The following is a 14,530-nucleotide window of genomic DNA, read 5'->3' as shown; positions in this document are numbered from 1 at the left end:
GCCGCTTCCAACGTCAAGTTGTTTCTGATTTAACAATTTGCCTTAGGATCTAAGTAAGCCTAGGTCTCGTAGCTGCGCTGCAGTTTGACGGCAGAGAGACGGCTATGTATATCTTATGTATATCAAGTGTATTTAATTATGCTCTCTTTAGCTGGAGCGCGAGGGTATATGTATGTACTTTAGTTTGGCTAAGCGGCCGGCGTGTGCAATAGAATGCTGACACTTGCACTTTCTGTCGACTCATGTTTCGGCCACTTAGGTTTTTGACCGGGCCTTTGTTTATGTAAACACTGCAACAAAGTGTTACAGTGTGCTTGCTTCAAGTAGTCTTGGTATTCAGTATATGTGCATACTACAGTTTACCACATCTGGCACAGAGAGCGCCGACAAACCAGCAGCTAGGCGCAAACGCCATTCAACAAAACTTCTATGTCGACGATTGCTTATCTGGAGCCGACACGCTGGAGGAGGCGATACGGCAACGAGATCAGATTTGCGCAATTCTAGGGTTGGCAAAACTTAGGTTGATTAAGTGGTGCGAAACCACCCCGAGTTGCTTAAGGATATTCCAAGGGACGACCAGGCGTTGGACCTCGATTTCAGCAAATTCTCGGATGCAACAATAAAAACACTAGGGATAGTTTGGAACGAACAAAGGACGGTCACAAAACGAGTTGTGTGCTCTGAATTAGCAAAAATATTTGATCCACTATGGTTTTTATGCCCTCTAACGACAGCAGCAAAAATATTTATGCAGCAACTATGGCAATAATCGTTAGGCTGGGATACTGAATTGGACAAGGAAGATACAACCCATTGGCAGGCGTTTCGAAATGATAGTCAGGTATTGGCTACCATTGAGCTCGCCAGGCATCCGCTTCCACCGTCAGACCCAGCATCCATTAAACTGCACATATTTTTTGATGCGTCAGAAGTCACTTATGGAACGGCTGCTTATCTTCGTAAGATCACTTCCGCCGGTACAATAGTAAGTAGGCTGCTATGTGCAAAATCACGAGTGGCACCCTTGGTAAAACAAACATTGCCTAGACTAGAATTATGTGCACCTGTGCTAGGAGCTGAGTTAGCAGAAAGAATCAAAATGGATCTACGGATAAGGATCGATAACGTCCAATATTGGACGGACTCTACAACAGTTTTAGCATGGATAAGCGCAGTAGCATCATCGTTCCACTCTTTCGTGACAAACCGAATTGCTCAGATTCATGAACTATCAAATCCGGAGCAATGGGTGCATGTAGCATCAGAAGACGACCCAGCAGACCTTGCGTCAAGAGGGTGTTCAGCAACACAGCTTAAAAGAAAAGAAGTTGTGGTTTAACGGTCTGCCATTTCTGACAACGAATCAAGAAGCCTGGAAGCAACAAACTAAGCATATGCTGAGCACGAAGGACCCAGAACAACGGACTATAACCAATCACGTCCTGTGTCTAATCAAGTCACCACGGGTGGTAGGAATAACATCCTGGATGTTGCGTTTTGGAAGCAATTGTCGACCAGGCACTCAGAGAGAAGCAGGACCAATAACTCCGGAACAACGAGCAAAGGCCTTATAACGAATAGTGCGACAGATACAAGGAACAGCATTCCCGCCCGATATAACTCAGATGCAGAAGAACAGTTGTGTGGCAGTATCAGATCCTTACCGGGCGTTAGACCAGTTTCTGGAAAATACCAAGGTACTACCAGTAGGAGGGCGACTCCAGAATTCAAGTCTAGCATTCGATGAAAAACATCCTATGTTGCTGCCAGTAGGTCATGAAGTAACGCGGCTCATAACTGAGAACAAGCATCGGCAGCTCAAGCATTGTGGCCCTCGGTTTGTTCGATTTTATTGTATGATACATCGAACGGTCGTTGGTTGGTAATGGAATGTATAGTCATGTTATATTTCTGAGTTGCTTTAATTATAATTTCAGAATAATTAACTAATCATTCTTAGACAAATATTTTTGTATATAAAAATGTATTCGTGAAATTTTGTGGATTTTGAATTTTGTATAAGTCTTCTAAAGTACAGTGAACACCTATTGCTATCTTAGGAGGGATATATTCCCTTACGATTGATATTTTCCGGGGTATCAAATTCTGTTATATGTCATGTATTGTATACCTCCCCGTTCCTATAAGCAATTGTTGCTTAAACTGGTTTAAGGGTTTGCGGGTTTCTTGTATAACATTCTCAAAACTACTCTCTGCTGAATGCTGAGTGTTTTGATGTGAGACCGACTCGCTACTGTCAGTTAGGATGTTAATTTGAATTATTGATAAGGCGTCAGCAACTGCATTGATAGATCCTGGTTTATAAATTTCTTTAGGAGAGTAACATTCAATGAATGTGTACCATCTTTTTGTTTGGATTTTTTGAGAGATTGAGAAAGACACTGTTTGGATATCTGTATAGATTTCTATGATGCTAACGCCGTATAAATTATATTCGCAAATTTTTAAATGCCCAAACTATTGCTAAAAGTTCTTTCTTATTGGTTGCATATACTTGTTCGGCTTTAGTTAGAGTTTTTGAAATGAAGGTTATTGGTTTTCGTTCCTGAGAAAGAACAGCACCAATAGCTAGATCGGACGCATTGGTTGTTAAAGTGAATTTTTTATTGTAATCAGGTTGTACCAATTCGATTTGTGCAATTAAATAATCTTTGAGCTCGTTAAAAGCTTTTACAGCTGAATCGTCCAACTGTATGGAAGTTTTACGGGACATTTTTTTGGATACTTTACCATTTTGACCTTCCAAATACATTGTTAGCGGTTTTGCAATTTTTGCGTAGTTTTGTACAAATTTTCTGTAATAGCCGGTAAGGCCTAGGAAGCTTCTAAGCTCTCGAATGTTTTTCGGAATTGGATACTTTAATATTGTAGATATCTTTTCGGGGTCTGTTTTGATTACATTGTGGGAAACAACGTAGCCAAGGAAAGTGGTTTCTAATTTGAAGAACTTTGATTTTTCAATTGAAATTTTCATATTTGCGTTCAGCAATATATTAAGTCCGATTAAGTCCTTGTAGTGTTGTTCTATTGTTTTAGAAAATATAATAATGTCATCCATATATACGTGACATGTTTTACCTACTTGTTCTCTCAAAATATCGTCCATCGCTCGTTGGAATATTCTAGGAGCGTTTGTCAAACCGAAAGGCATTCTTAGGAATTCGAATTTCCCATTATTTATTGAAAATGAGGTTTTTTGAATGTCAGGTTCGTTCATGAGAATCTGATGAAATCCAGATTCCAAGTCAATTGTTGAAAAGTATTTGGCCTTTCCCAGATTAGATAAAATCACTGAAAAGTCCTGCATTGGATACCTATCAGGTATAGTATTTTCATTAAGTTTTTTATAGTCAATTACGAGTCTTAGTTTTGGAGTTCCATCTTCATTGAAACCCTTATTTGGTACCACTAGTACAGGGGAATTATAAGCACTTCTACTTGGCCTTATAATTTCTTCTTTTAGCATTCGACTTATTTCAGAATTTACAAAATCTGAAGCTGATAGAGCATATGGGTATTGTTTGCTGTAAATGGCCCTATCATTTACGGTGTTTATTTCGTATATCTGTCCTAAAAGGAATCTGCATATTTATTTTTGAATGCTCTTCATTTATAATATTTAATATTTCATTCTCCAGATCTTTTCTTTGATCTGCAGACGATATTTTTATGTTGTTTATTTTTTGCTTGTCGGATAGTTAAACGACGGCGTGTTCAGAATTTTTCAATTCCAAACTTTTATTTTTGTCGGATATTTCAACGACGGCGTGTTCAGAATTTTTAAATTCCAAACTTGTATTTTTGTCGGATATTTCAAAGACGGCGTGTTCAGGATTTGTATATCCCAAACTAAGTTCGCTTTGATTACCCATTCGGATTCTGATTTGAGCCTTTTCATCAAAGTATTTTTATACCCGTTACTCGTAGAGTAAAAGGGTATACTAGATTCGTCGGAAAGTATGTAACAGGCAGAAGGAAGCGTTTCCGACCCCATAAAGTATATATATTCTTGATCAGGATCACTAGCCGAGTCGATCTAGCCATGTCCGTCTGTCCGTCTGTCCGGATGAACGCTGAGATCTCGGAAACTATGAGAGCTAGGCTATTGAGATTTGGCGTACAGATTCCAGAGCTTCTTACGCAGCGCAAGTTTGTTTCAGTAGACTGCCACGCCCACTCTAACGCCCACAAACCGCCCTAAAATTTAACTCCTACAGTTTTGATGCTAGATAGAAAATTTTAACTGAAATGTATTAGTCTTGTCAATACCTATCGATTGACCAAAAAAAAATTTTGCTACGCCCACTCTAACGCCCACAAGCCTCCAAAGAAAAAAGCTATGACGTCAGAGCCAGACAATGCGAAATGTTTTTACGCGTGTGTGTGTGTGTATGTAAATACCCTGCACCCTGCAGTACCATTCAGCGCTTATTGAGCACTCAATCACTGCAAAAAGCTCATCACTCAGCGCTCAATGAGCGCACAATTTGTATGGAGCTATGTGCTGAAATTAACATAGGCATGTCCTAGGGTTCATCAGTGCTCAAAAAATAGCACTCATTGAGCGCTTTTTTGAGCACCCTCCTGAGCGCTCGATTGAGCAGCTGAAAAAGCACACGTTCAGCACATGTTGAGCGCTCGATTGAGCAGCTGAAAAAGCGCACGTTCAGCACATGTTGAGCGCTCGATTGAGCAGCGATAAAAGCACACATTCAGCACACGTTGAGCGCTCATTCAAGCAGCGAAAAAGCGCACTTTCAGCGCACGTTGAGCGCTTAGCAGCAAAAAAAATTTCAGTTGTAATTTTTATTTTTATTTGTTTATTTTAAAAATTGAGCTCGGGGGTTTCCGGTGTTATCGGGGTCGCTGGCACCTCCTCCTCAGCATCTGGTTTTTAACGCACCGCATTGCCTTCTGCAGCGCCTTTTCGGGAGGCTCCGAGGGATCGACCAGGGCGATTGCATCTAGTATTAGAAAAAAATTAGTTTTAAAAATAAAACAAGACGAGAATAAAAACGAGTGACCGAAAGTAATCGTTATTTGTAAGATTTATTTATAATAAAATAAATGTTATCTTTGGCATTCAATGTAAAAATCCCAGAAGTCTTTTAAAAATTAAACTTACAAACAATAGTTACTTTCAGCCTCAATAAAAACTTACTTAATAAGTAAGTTGTGGGACAGAACAAGTTCCTCGGATAATATGCTTAAGATGGAACGATTTAGCCTTCCATTTTTTTATAGATTTACCTTCAGCCTTGTCTAAAAATATAAGAAAATGCAAAAAATATCGAGAAGAAATTAGCAAACTTTTGTTTTCGGTCACTTGATTTATTTTATTTTGTTGTAAACAATTATTACGAAAAATAAACCACACATTATTTATGTATTTTATATTATTTATTAAAACATTTATTTATTTTGCAGTTGCGGAAAAAAAATAACACTTTTCCAGGAACTGAAAATTGGAGATGTTTGAGATTTTTATTTAAATACGTACACAAAAGTAAGAATTGTTGTTAAATGTTATTAATATTCATTTTTATCGAATTTTAACCACAAATATAAGTTTTAAAAACAAACATCTCTTATTTTTTGTCCCTAGAAACTATGCACTCAATAAGATTTTTAAATTCTTTCACAGATTTGTTTATTATATGCACCATTTGTTGCTTTTCACGTCAAAAATTAATATTTTTCACAGCTATTTTTTTCCGCCACGTGTTATTTTGGGAATCTTGTACTTCCCTTATTTTTAATATAGATTATCTTATTTTTTACTCTCACTGTTTTCAATATTATTAGTCTGCGACAGACTTACCTGGGAATCGTTTCTTTTTCACTTTTAAGGCACTAATTTAATTTAATTTAGTAAATTGCTGGTATGTTTGCTTCAACTTCTAACTCCTTCACTAAAGTAAACGCAAGTGAAAAGACGAAAAAAGGCGCGTGCCTTCCAGAAAAACAACAAGCAACAACAACAACGGTTCCGCTAAGCCGTTGTTGTTTTTTTTGCATGTCCCGTTTGGTCTATGCATCTTGCACATAAAAGCAGGGTATTTATAGACATATTCGACTATGCAAATCGGTTTATAAAAATATATTTTTAAAACTTTACATATTATTAAATTATGTAAATATATAATAATATAATATATAATTATATTAATATATGTAAAGTTTTAAAAATATATTTTTATAAACCGATTTGCATAGTCGAATATGTCTATAAATACCCTGCTTTTATGTGCAAGATGCATAGACCAAACGGGACATGCAAAAAAAACAACAACGGCTTAGCGGAACCGTTGTTGTTGTTGCTTGTTGTTTTTCTGGAAGGCACGCGCCTTTTTTCGTCTTTTCACTTGCGTTTACTTTAGTGAAGGAGTTAGAAGTTGAAGCAAACATACCAGCAATTTACTAAATTAAATTAAATTAGTGCCTTAAAAGTGAAAAAGAAACGATTCCCAGGTAAGTCTGTCGCAGACTAATAATATTGAAAACAGTGAGAGTAAAAAACAAGATAATCTATATTAAAAATAAGGGAAATACAAGATTCCCAAAATAACACGTGGCGGAAAAAAATAGCTGTGAAAAATATTAATTTTTGACGTGAAAAGCAACAAATGGTGCATATAATAAACAAATCTGTGAAATAATTTAAAAATCTTATTGAGTGCAAAGTTTCTAGGGACAAAAAATAAGAGATGTTTGTTTTTAAAACTTATATTTGTGGTTAAAATTCGATAAAAATGAATATTAATAACATTTAACAACAATTCTTACTTTTGTGTACGTATTTAAATAAAAATCTCAAACATCTCCAATTTTCAGTTCCTGGAAAAGTGTTATTTTTTTTCCGCAACTGCAAAATAAATAAATGTTTTAATAAATAATATAAAATACATAAATAATGTGTGGTTTATTTTTCGTAATAATTGTTTACAACAAAATAAAATAAATCAAGTGACCGAAAACAAAAGTTTGCTAATTTCTTCTCGATATTTTTTGCATTTTCTTATATTTTTAGACAAGGCTGAAGGTAAATCTATAAAAAAATGGAAGGCTAAATCGTTCCATCTTAAGCATATTATCCGAGGAACTTGTTCTGTCCCACAACTTACTTATTAAGTAAGTTTTTATTGAGGCTGAAAGTAACTATTGTTTGTAAGTTTAATTTTTAAAAGACTTCTGGGATTTTTACATTGAATGCCAAAGATAACATTTCTTTTATTATAAATAAATCTTACAAATAACGATTACTTTCGGTCACTCGTTTTTATTCTCGTCTTGTTTTATTTTTAAAACTAATTTTTTTCTAATACTAGATGCAATCGCCCTGGTCGATCCCTCGGAGCCTCCCGAAAAGGCGCTGCAGAAGGCAATGCGGTGCGTTAAAAACCAGATGCTGAGGAGGAGGTGCCAGCGACCCCGATAACACCGGAAACCCCCGAGCTCAATTTTTAAAATAAACAAATAAAAATAAAAATTACAACTGAAATTTTTTTTGCTGCTAAGCGCTCAACGTGCGCTGAAAGTGCGCTTTTTCGCTGCTTGAATGAGCGCTCAACGTGTGCTGAACGTGTGCTTTTTCAGCTGCTCAATCGAGCGCTCAGGAGGGTGCTCAAAAAAGCGCTCAATGAGTGCTATTTTTTGAGCACTGATGAACCCTAGGACATGCCTATGTTAATTTCAGCACATAGCTCCATACAAATTGTGCGCTCATTGAGCGCTGAGTGATGAGCTTTTTGCAGTGATTGAGTGCTCAATAAGCGCTGAATGGTACTGCAGGGTAGTTGCCGGCCGAACTTAGCGGCAAAGAAAAAAGCCCTGCCGGCGCTCATAGAGAGAGCAAAGTGCGCGGCTAACTTATTCTATTGAATAATGAAACCTTTATCCATTTGTCCCATTAACGGGCAAAAACCTTTAAAGATCTGTACATCTTTATTTATCTCTTTAAAAGAATATGAATAAGCTTAATAAATACCTATAGATTGTCCCAAAAAAACTTTTCCGTTTTCAATCCAATGCTCTCAAACCAAAGTAGTTAGACAAGCCTTGATACTAGAGCCAGAAAACGACATACATACATACATATGTATTTGTCGTAGTTGGCCAATTAAAGTTATAACAACTGTTAGCTTTGATTTGTCTTTCGCTTCCCATTCGTTTTCATGTATGTCCATCTGTGCTGTTCATGTCTTGATTATGTCTTTATATAAACTTAAATTAGTTATATGAAATAGGTCAGCGTATTAATCATAAATAAGAATGTCTTTTGTATCCTTGTAGAGGAAAAAATCATGGTTCGTGTAATCCATTATTTCGGGATTGGTGGCCGCTACTATCAATAATACAAATATTATTGAATTCATTTTCTGTAATTTAAGACAAACTGTGTTTAAGATTTGATGTTATCTTTATGAATCGTCCGATTTCTATTGTTTATGATAACCTTATTATGCAAATTCTCCTTAACTACTTGTTTTTTGTATCTAGAGTTAAGCTTATTCCTTTCCCCGTGTTTTTTCTCATAAATGACTTCCCCTACGAGATAGTCCTTTTCCTTTCTACCTTTGTTGTGAGAACTTAACATTTTCTCTTGTGCCTGTTTTAATAACTGTGGAACAGTATCATGTTCGATTTTATTGTATAATATATCGTACGGTCGTTGGTTGGTAATGGAATGTATAGTCATGTTATATTTCTGAGCTGCTCTAATTATAACTTCAGAATAATCAACTAAGTTAAGTTCATCTTTGATGCAACGAGCAATTTCAGTAAGGGTTGAATGAGCCCTTTCTATTTGTCCATTGGACGTACTATGGCGAGGATCTGCGAAATATGAGTTAATACCGCATCTTTGTGCGAAGGATTTAAATTGTGTTGATGAAAAACTAGGCTCGTTGTCCATCATTAAAGTTTTAGCAAGTGGAAAATGTTGCAATATTTCTGAAATTTTGGTTTCTATGTTGAGTTTATTTTGAATCTCCTTTACAACTAAGTATTTTGAATATTAATCAATACAAGTAATGAACATTAAATTCTGAGCGTAAGAAATGTCGATATGCAAATTTTCTCCTTTTTTATTTGGGATGGGTGCTTGACCAATAGGAATTAGTACAGAGTGTCTATCATATTTGTTACTATTACAAATTGTACAGTTCTTTATGTACTCCTGGAGTTTTTTGTTCAAATTTGGCCAATAGTATAGTCTGTTAATTTGCTTGTAATTTTCGTCCAATCCCCTGTGTGCTCTACAATGAGTTTCTTCTATTACTAATGCTCTGTCTTCAGGATTTTCTACATCTTGGACGAATATTTTTGTGTATACGAATTTATTCGTGAAATTTTCTTTAAGTGGGTTTTGAATTTTGTATAAGTCTTCTAAAGTACAGTGAATACCTATTGTTATGTTAGGAGGGATATATTCCCTTAAGATTGATACCAAATTTTCCGGGGTATCAAATTCTATTATATGTCTGGTATTTCCGAATATATTGACCATCTCATCTATTGTATACCTCCCCGTTGCTATTAGCAATTGTTGCTTAAAATGTTTTGCGGGTTTCTTGTATAACATTCTCAAAACTACTCTCTGCAGAATGCTGAGTGTTTTGATCTGAGACCGACTTGTTACTGTCCGTTAGGTTGTTAATTTGAATACTTGATAGGGCGTCAGCAACTACATTGGTAGATCCTGGTTTTTATATTATTTTGGGAGAGTAACTTTCAATGAACGAGTACCATCTTTTCATCTCGATGTTTGGATTTTTTTGAGAGATTGAGAAAGACAGTGGTTGGTGATCTGTATATATTTCTATGATGTTAACGCCGTATACATAGTTTTCCAAATTTTTAAATGGCCAAACTATTGCAAAAAGTTCTTTCTTATTTGTCGCATATATTTGCTCCGCTTTAAATAAATAAAGGTTTTTGGTTTTCCAAATCGGAAGCATCGGTCGTTAAAGTAAAATTTTTATTGCAATCAGGTTGTACCAATTCGATTTGTGCAATTAAAAAATCTTTGAGCTCGTTAAAAGCCCTTACAGCTTAATCGCTTAATTTTTGCGTAGTTTTGTTCAAATTTCCTGTAATAGCCGGTAAAGCCTAGGAAGCTTCTAAGTTCTCCAATGTTTTTTGAAATTGGATATTATAAAATTGTAGATATTTTTTCGGGGTCGGGTTTGATTACATAGTGAGAAAAAACGTAACCAAGAAATGTGGTTTCTAATTTAAAAAACTTTGATTTTTCAATTGAAATTTTCATGATTGCATTCAGCAGTTTATTAGTTATGACGATTAAGTCCTTGTAGTCTTGTTCTATTGTTTTATAATAATATAATAATTTTATCCATATATACATGACATGTTTTACCTACTTGTTCTCTGAAAATATCATCCATTGCACGTTGGAACATTCTGGGAGCGTTCGTCACCCCAAATGGCATTCTTAAGAATTCATATTACCTGTTATTCATAGAAAATTAGTTGTTTCAATGTCTGTTTCTTTCATGAGAATCTGGTGAAACCCAGACTCCAAGTCAATCGTGGAAAAGTATTTAGCTTTCCCAAGGTTTGACAAAATCACCGAAGGATCTTGCATTGGATATCTGTCCGGAATGGTGTTTATACCCGTTACTCGTAGAGTAAAAGGGTATACTAGATTCGTCGGAAAGTATGTAATAGGACCTAGGCTATTGAGATTTGGCGTGGAGATTCCTGAGATTACGCCCACAAACCACCCAAAACTGTGGCTCCTACAGTTTTGATGCCAGAAAAAAAATGTTAACTGAAATGTGTTGTTTTCATCAATACCTATCGATCGACCTAAAAAAAAATTTGCCACGCCCACTTTAACGACCACAAACCGCCCAAGCCTGTGACGCCAACAATTTTCACGATAGATAAAAAATTTTAGCTGTAATGTATTGGTCTCGTCAATACCCATCGATTGATCCAAAAAAAAATTTGCCACACCCACTCTAAGGCCCATAACGCTTAAATCTGTCTACCGCCGGTAGTTGGCGCATTTTAATCTTGCTTTGCTGCTACCTCCATTTCCCTTTGGTCCCTTTAGCTGAGTAACGGGTATCTGATAGTCGAGGTACTCGACTATAGCGTTCTTCGTTGTTTTCAATAGGTTGTAGCCTATTAGAAAGTCTGATTTTTAACCATATGTTTCATAGAATGTGTAACGCGTATCAAAGATCGTTATCATGTGACAGTATTTAATTATAGAATATCCGTTAACCGTGATTATATATAGGAAGATCATTTTTGTTCTTATAAATCCCCGTTCTAATATAGCAGGAGGTTGTTCCTGTGTAATTTAAAAATAATAAATAAATAAATAAATAATAAAAAATTAAGAAGGGTAATCCTATTCCGGATTCTGGCTTAAAAAATGGTCCTCTTCGATATTATTTAATCGCACAGTTTTATTTGCCTGTTGTTCTCTTTTGTTCTATTGAAGATTTTGCTGGGTTGCTTGTGCCTCTGGCTTTTTATTTTGTTTCCATTTATTCTGATTATATTTGTTGTTGCTTTAATTATTATAATCATGATTCTTGTTATACTTTGGCCTATTCTGAATCTGTAGGGCTATGATGAACTATGGAAGGAATTATGTTGTGGATTATACTGTCTGCCCTGATTCCAATTTTGTTCTGATTATAATTAGTTTTATTCTGGCCATCGGGTTGGTTAAACGTTAAGTTATTGGTATTCCTCTGATTGCTATTATAGTTATTATGGTTACCTTGCCTGGGATTTTTATTTGAGTTTTGGTACCCGAATAAATTTGACTCAATATTCTTAAGCTGTGATGATGTAAAATCGTTTGCGAATTGGGCCCTCAAATTATTTCTTTCTAGTTCTTGTACTATTACCATAGCGTTCGGTAAGTCTGGTGGATTCATAGAAAATATTACGTCTGTGATATGGCAGTTGCGTCCATTTTTATACCCGTTACTCGTAGAGTAAAAGGGTATACTAGATTCGTCGGAAAGTATGTAACAGGCAGAAGGAAGCGTTTCCGACCCCATAAAGTATATATATTCTTGATCAGGATCACTAGCCGAGTCGATCTAGCCATGTCCGTCTGTCCGTATGAACGCTGAGATTTCGGAAACTATGAGAGGTACAATACTGGGATTAGGCACGCAGATTCCTGAGATTCCTGCGCAGCGCAAGTTTGTTTCAGTACAGTGCCACGCCCACTATAACGCCCACAAACCGCCCAAAACTGTGGCTCCTACAGTTTTGATGCTAGATAGAAAATTTTAACTGAAATGTATTGTTCTCATCAATACCTATCGATTGATTTAAAAAAAAGTTTGCCACGCCCACTTTAACGCCCACAAACCGCGAAAACCTGTGACGCCCACAATTTTCATGCTAGATAAAAAAATTTAACTGAAATGTATTGGTCTCGTCAATACCTATCGATTGGTCCAAAAAAAAATTTGCCACGCCCACTCTAACGCCCATAACGCTTAAATCTGTATACCGCCGGTAGGTGGCGCATTTTAATCTCGCTTTGCTACTTGCATATCTCTATTTAACTGAGTAACGGGTATCTGATAGTCGAGGTACTCGACTATAGCGTTCTTCCTTGTTATACCCGTTACTCGTAGAGTAAAAGGGTATACTAGATTCGTCGGAAAGTATGTAACAGGCAGAAGGAAGCGTTTCCGACCCCGTAAAGTATATATATTCTTGATCAGGATCACTAGCCGAGTCGATCTAGCCATGCCCGTCTGTCCGTCTGTCCGTCTGTCCGTCTGTCTGTCCGGATGAACGCTGAGATCTCGGAAACTATGAGAGCTAGGCTATTGAGATTTGGCGTACAGATTCCTGAGCTTCTTACGCAGCGCAAGTTTGTTTCAGTAGACTGCCACGCCCACTCTAACGCCCACAAACCGCCCAAAACTGTAACACCTACAGTTTTGATGCTAGATAGAAAATTTTAAATGAAATGTATTGTTCTCATCAATACCTATCGATTGACCTAAAAAAAAGTTTGCCACGCCCACTTAAACGCCCACAAACCGCGAAAACCTGTGACGCCCACAATTTGCATGCTAGATAAAAAATTTTAACTGAAATGTATTGGTGTCGTCAATACCTATCGATTGATCCAAAAATAAATTTGCCACGCCCACTCTAACGCCCATAACGCTTAAATCTGTCTACCGCCGGTAGGTGGCGCATTTTAATCTCGCTTTGCTGCTTGCATATCTCCATTTCCCTTTGAGTAACGGGTAACGGGTAACTGAAATGTAATGTTCTCATCAATACCTATCGATTGACCCAAAAAAAAGTTTGCCACGCCCACCCTAACGCCCATAAACGGCCCACAAACTTCAAAAAATCGTAAATATGAACGTGGATATCTCGGAAACTATCAAAGATTGAGAATTGGGATTTCAGATTTAGATTCCGTAGCGCAAGTTTGTTACGCGAATATGCCACGCCCACTCTAACGCCCATAACGCTTAAATCTGTATACCGCATTTTAATCTCGCTTTGCTACTTGCATATCTCTATTTAGCTGATAGTCGAGGTACTCGACTATAGCGTTCTTCCTTGTTTTTTGGTTGTAAATGTTTAGCGAGGGATTGCCCTCAGCTCTTCCTTCTTGTTGAATTTGTTTTTTAATTTGTAATTGTATTTGAATTTGTTGGTACTTTTTTGTATAACCTTTAACTTTCACAGTTTTTAAATTTTTGTTTAATTTTGTGAATTGTTTGGTTTTTTTCTTGAGTCCGTCCAGGTTTTTTAGTATGTTGTAATTAAATGGCCCGTATAACGTTAATGATTACTAGATGATGTTTCCAAAGAGTCGTGTTGCTTGATAGTGCAGCACTAAGTGGGTGGTAAACTCCATCTAAAACTAAATATAACCATGAGACCGATAGTAAACAAGTACCGTGAGGGAAAGTTGAAAATAACTCTGAATAGGGAGTCAAACAGTACGTGAAACTGCATAGAGGTTAAGCCCGATGAACCTGAATATCCGTTATGGAAAATTCATCATTAAAATTGTAATATTTAAACAATAATATGATAATAGTGTGCATTTTTTCCATATAAGGACATTGTAATCTAAGTATTAGCATACAAAATTTATCATAAAATATAACTTATAGTTTATTCAAATTAATTTGCTTGCATTTTAACACAGAAGAAATGTTATTAATTTGATAAAGTGCTGATAGATTTATATGAATACAGTGCTTTAATTTTTCGGAATTATATAATGGCATAATTATCATTGATTTTTGTGTTTATTATATACCTTCAGGATACCTTTGGGATATAAACCTAATAGCGTAATTAACTTGACTAATAATGGGATTAGTTTTTTAACTATTTATAGCTAATTAACACAATCCCGGGGCGTTCTATATATTTATGTATAATGATATTTATATTATTTGTGCCTCTAACTGGAACGTACCTTGAGAATATATGTTGTGACCCGAAAGATGGTGAACTATAC

At 36.2% G+C, this 14,530-nt stretch overlaps 2 long non-coding RNA genes across 4 annotated transcripts; one reads left to right on the top strand and one right to left on the bottom strand.

Moving 5' to 3' along the window:
* Positions 1 to 4,821: 4,821 nt before the first annotated feature.
* LOC139353959 (uncharacterized) lies at positions 4,822 to 6,110 on the bottom strand. 2 transcript variants are annotated; one of them, XR_011605023.1, is made up of 3 exons: positions 5,846 to 6,110; positions 5,186 to 5,286; positions 4,822 to 4,988 (listed from the first exon to the last, which is right to left on the bottom strand). It is a non-coding gene; the product is annotated as an uncharacterized lncRNA (long non-coding RNA). The 2 variants fall into 2 exon arrangements; XR_011605024.1 differs by lacking the exon at positions 5,846 to 6,110 and adding an exon at positions 5,525 to 5,633.
* Positions 6,111 to 6,232: 122 nt separating this feature from the next.
* On the top strand, positions 6,233 to 7,519 carry LOC139353918 (uncharacterized). Of its 2 annotated transcripts, none has more exons than XR_011605019.1 (3): positions 6,233 to 6,495; positions 7,055 to 7,155; positions 7,353 to 7,519. It is a non-coding gene; the product is annotated as an uncharacterized lncRNA (long non-coding RNA). The 2 variants fall into 2 exon arrangements; XR_011605020.1 differs by lacking the exon at positions 6,233 to 6,495 and adding an exon at positions 6,684 to 6,816.
* The last annotated feature ends 7,011 nt before the right edge of the window (positions 7,520 to 14,530 follow it).

Source organism: Drosophila suzukii, assembly GCF_043229965.1.
Source record: "Drosophila suzukii chromosome Y unlocalized genomic scaffold, CBGP_Dsuzu_IsoJpt1.0 scf_Y1, whole genome shotgun sequence".
Lineage (NCBI taxonomy): Eukaryota > Metazoa > Arthropoda > Insecta > Diptera > Drosophilidae > Drosophila > Drosophila suzukii.
The sequence above is the reverse complement of the archived record's forward strand: the minus strand, read 5'-3'. Positions and strand labels throughout refer to the sequence as shown.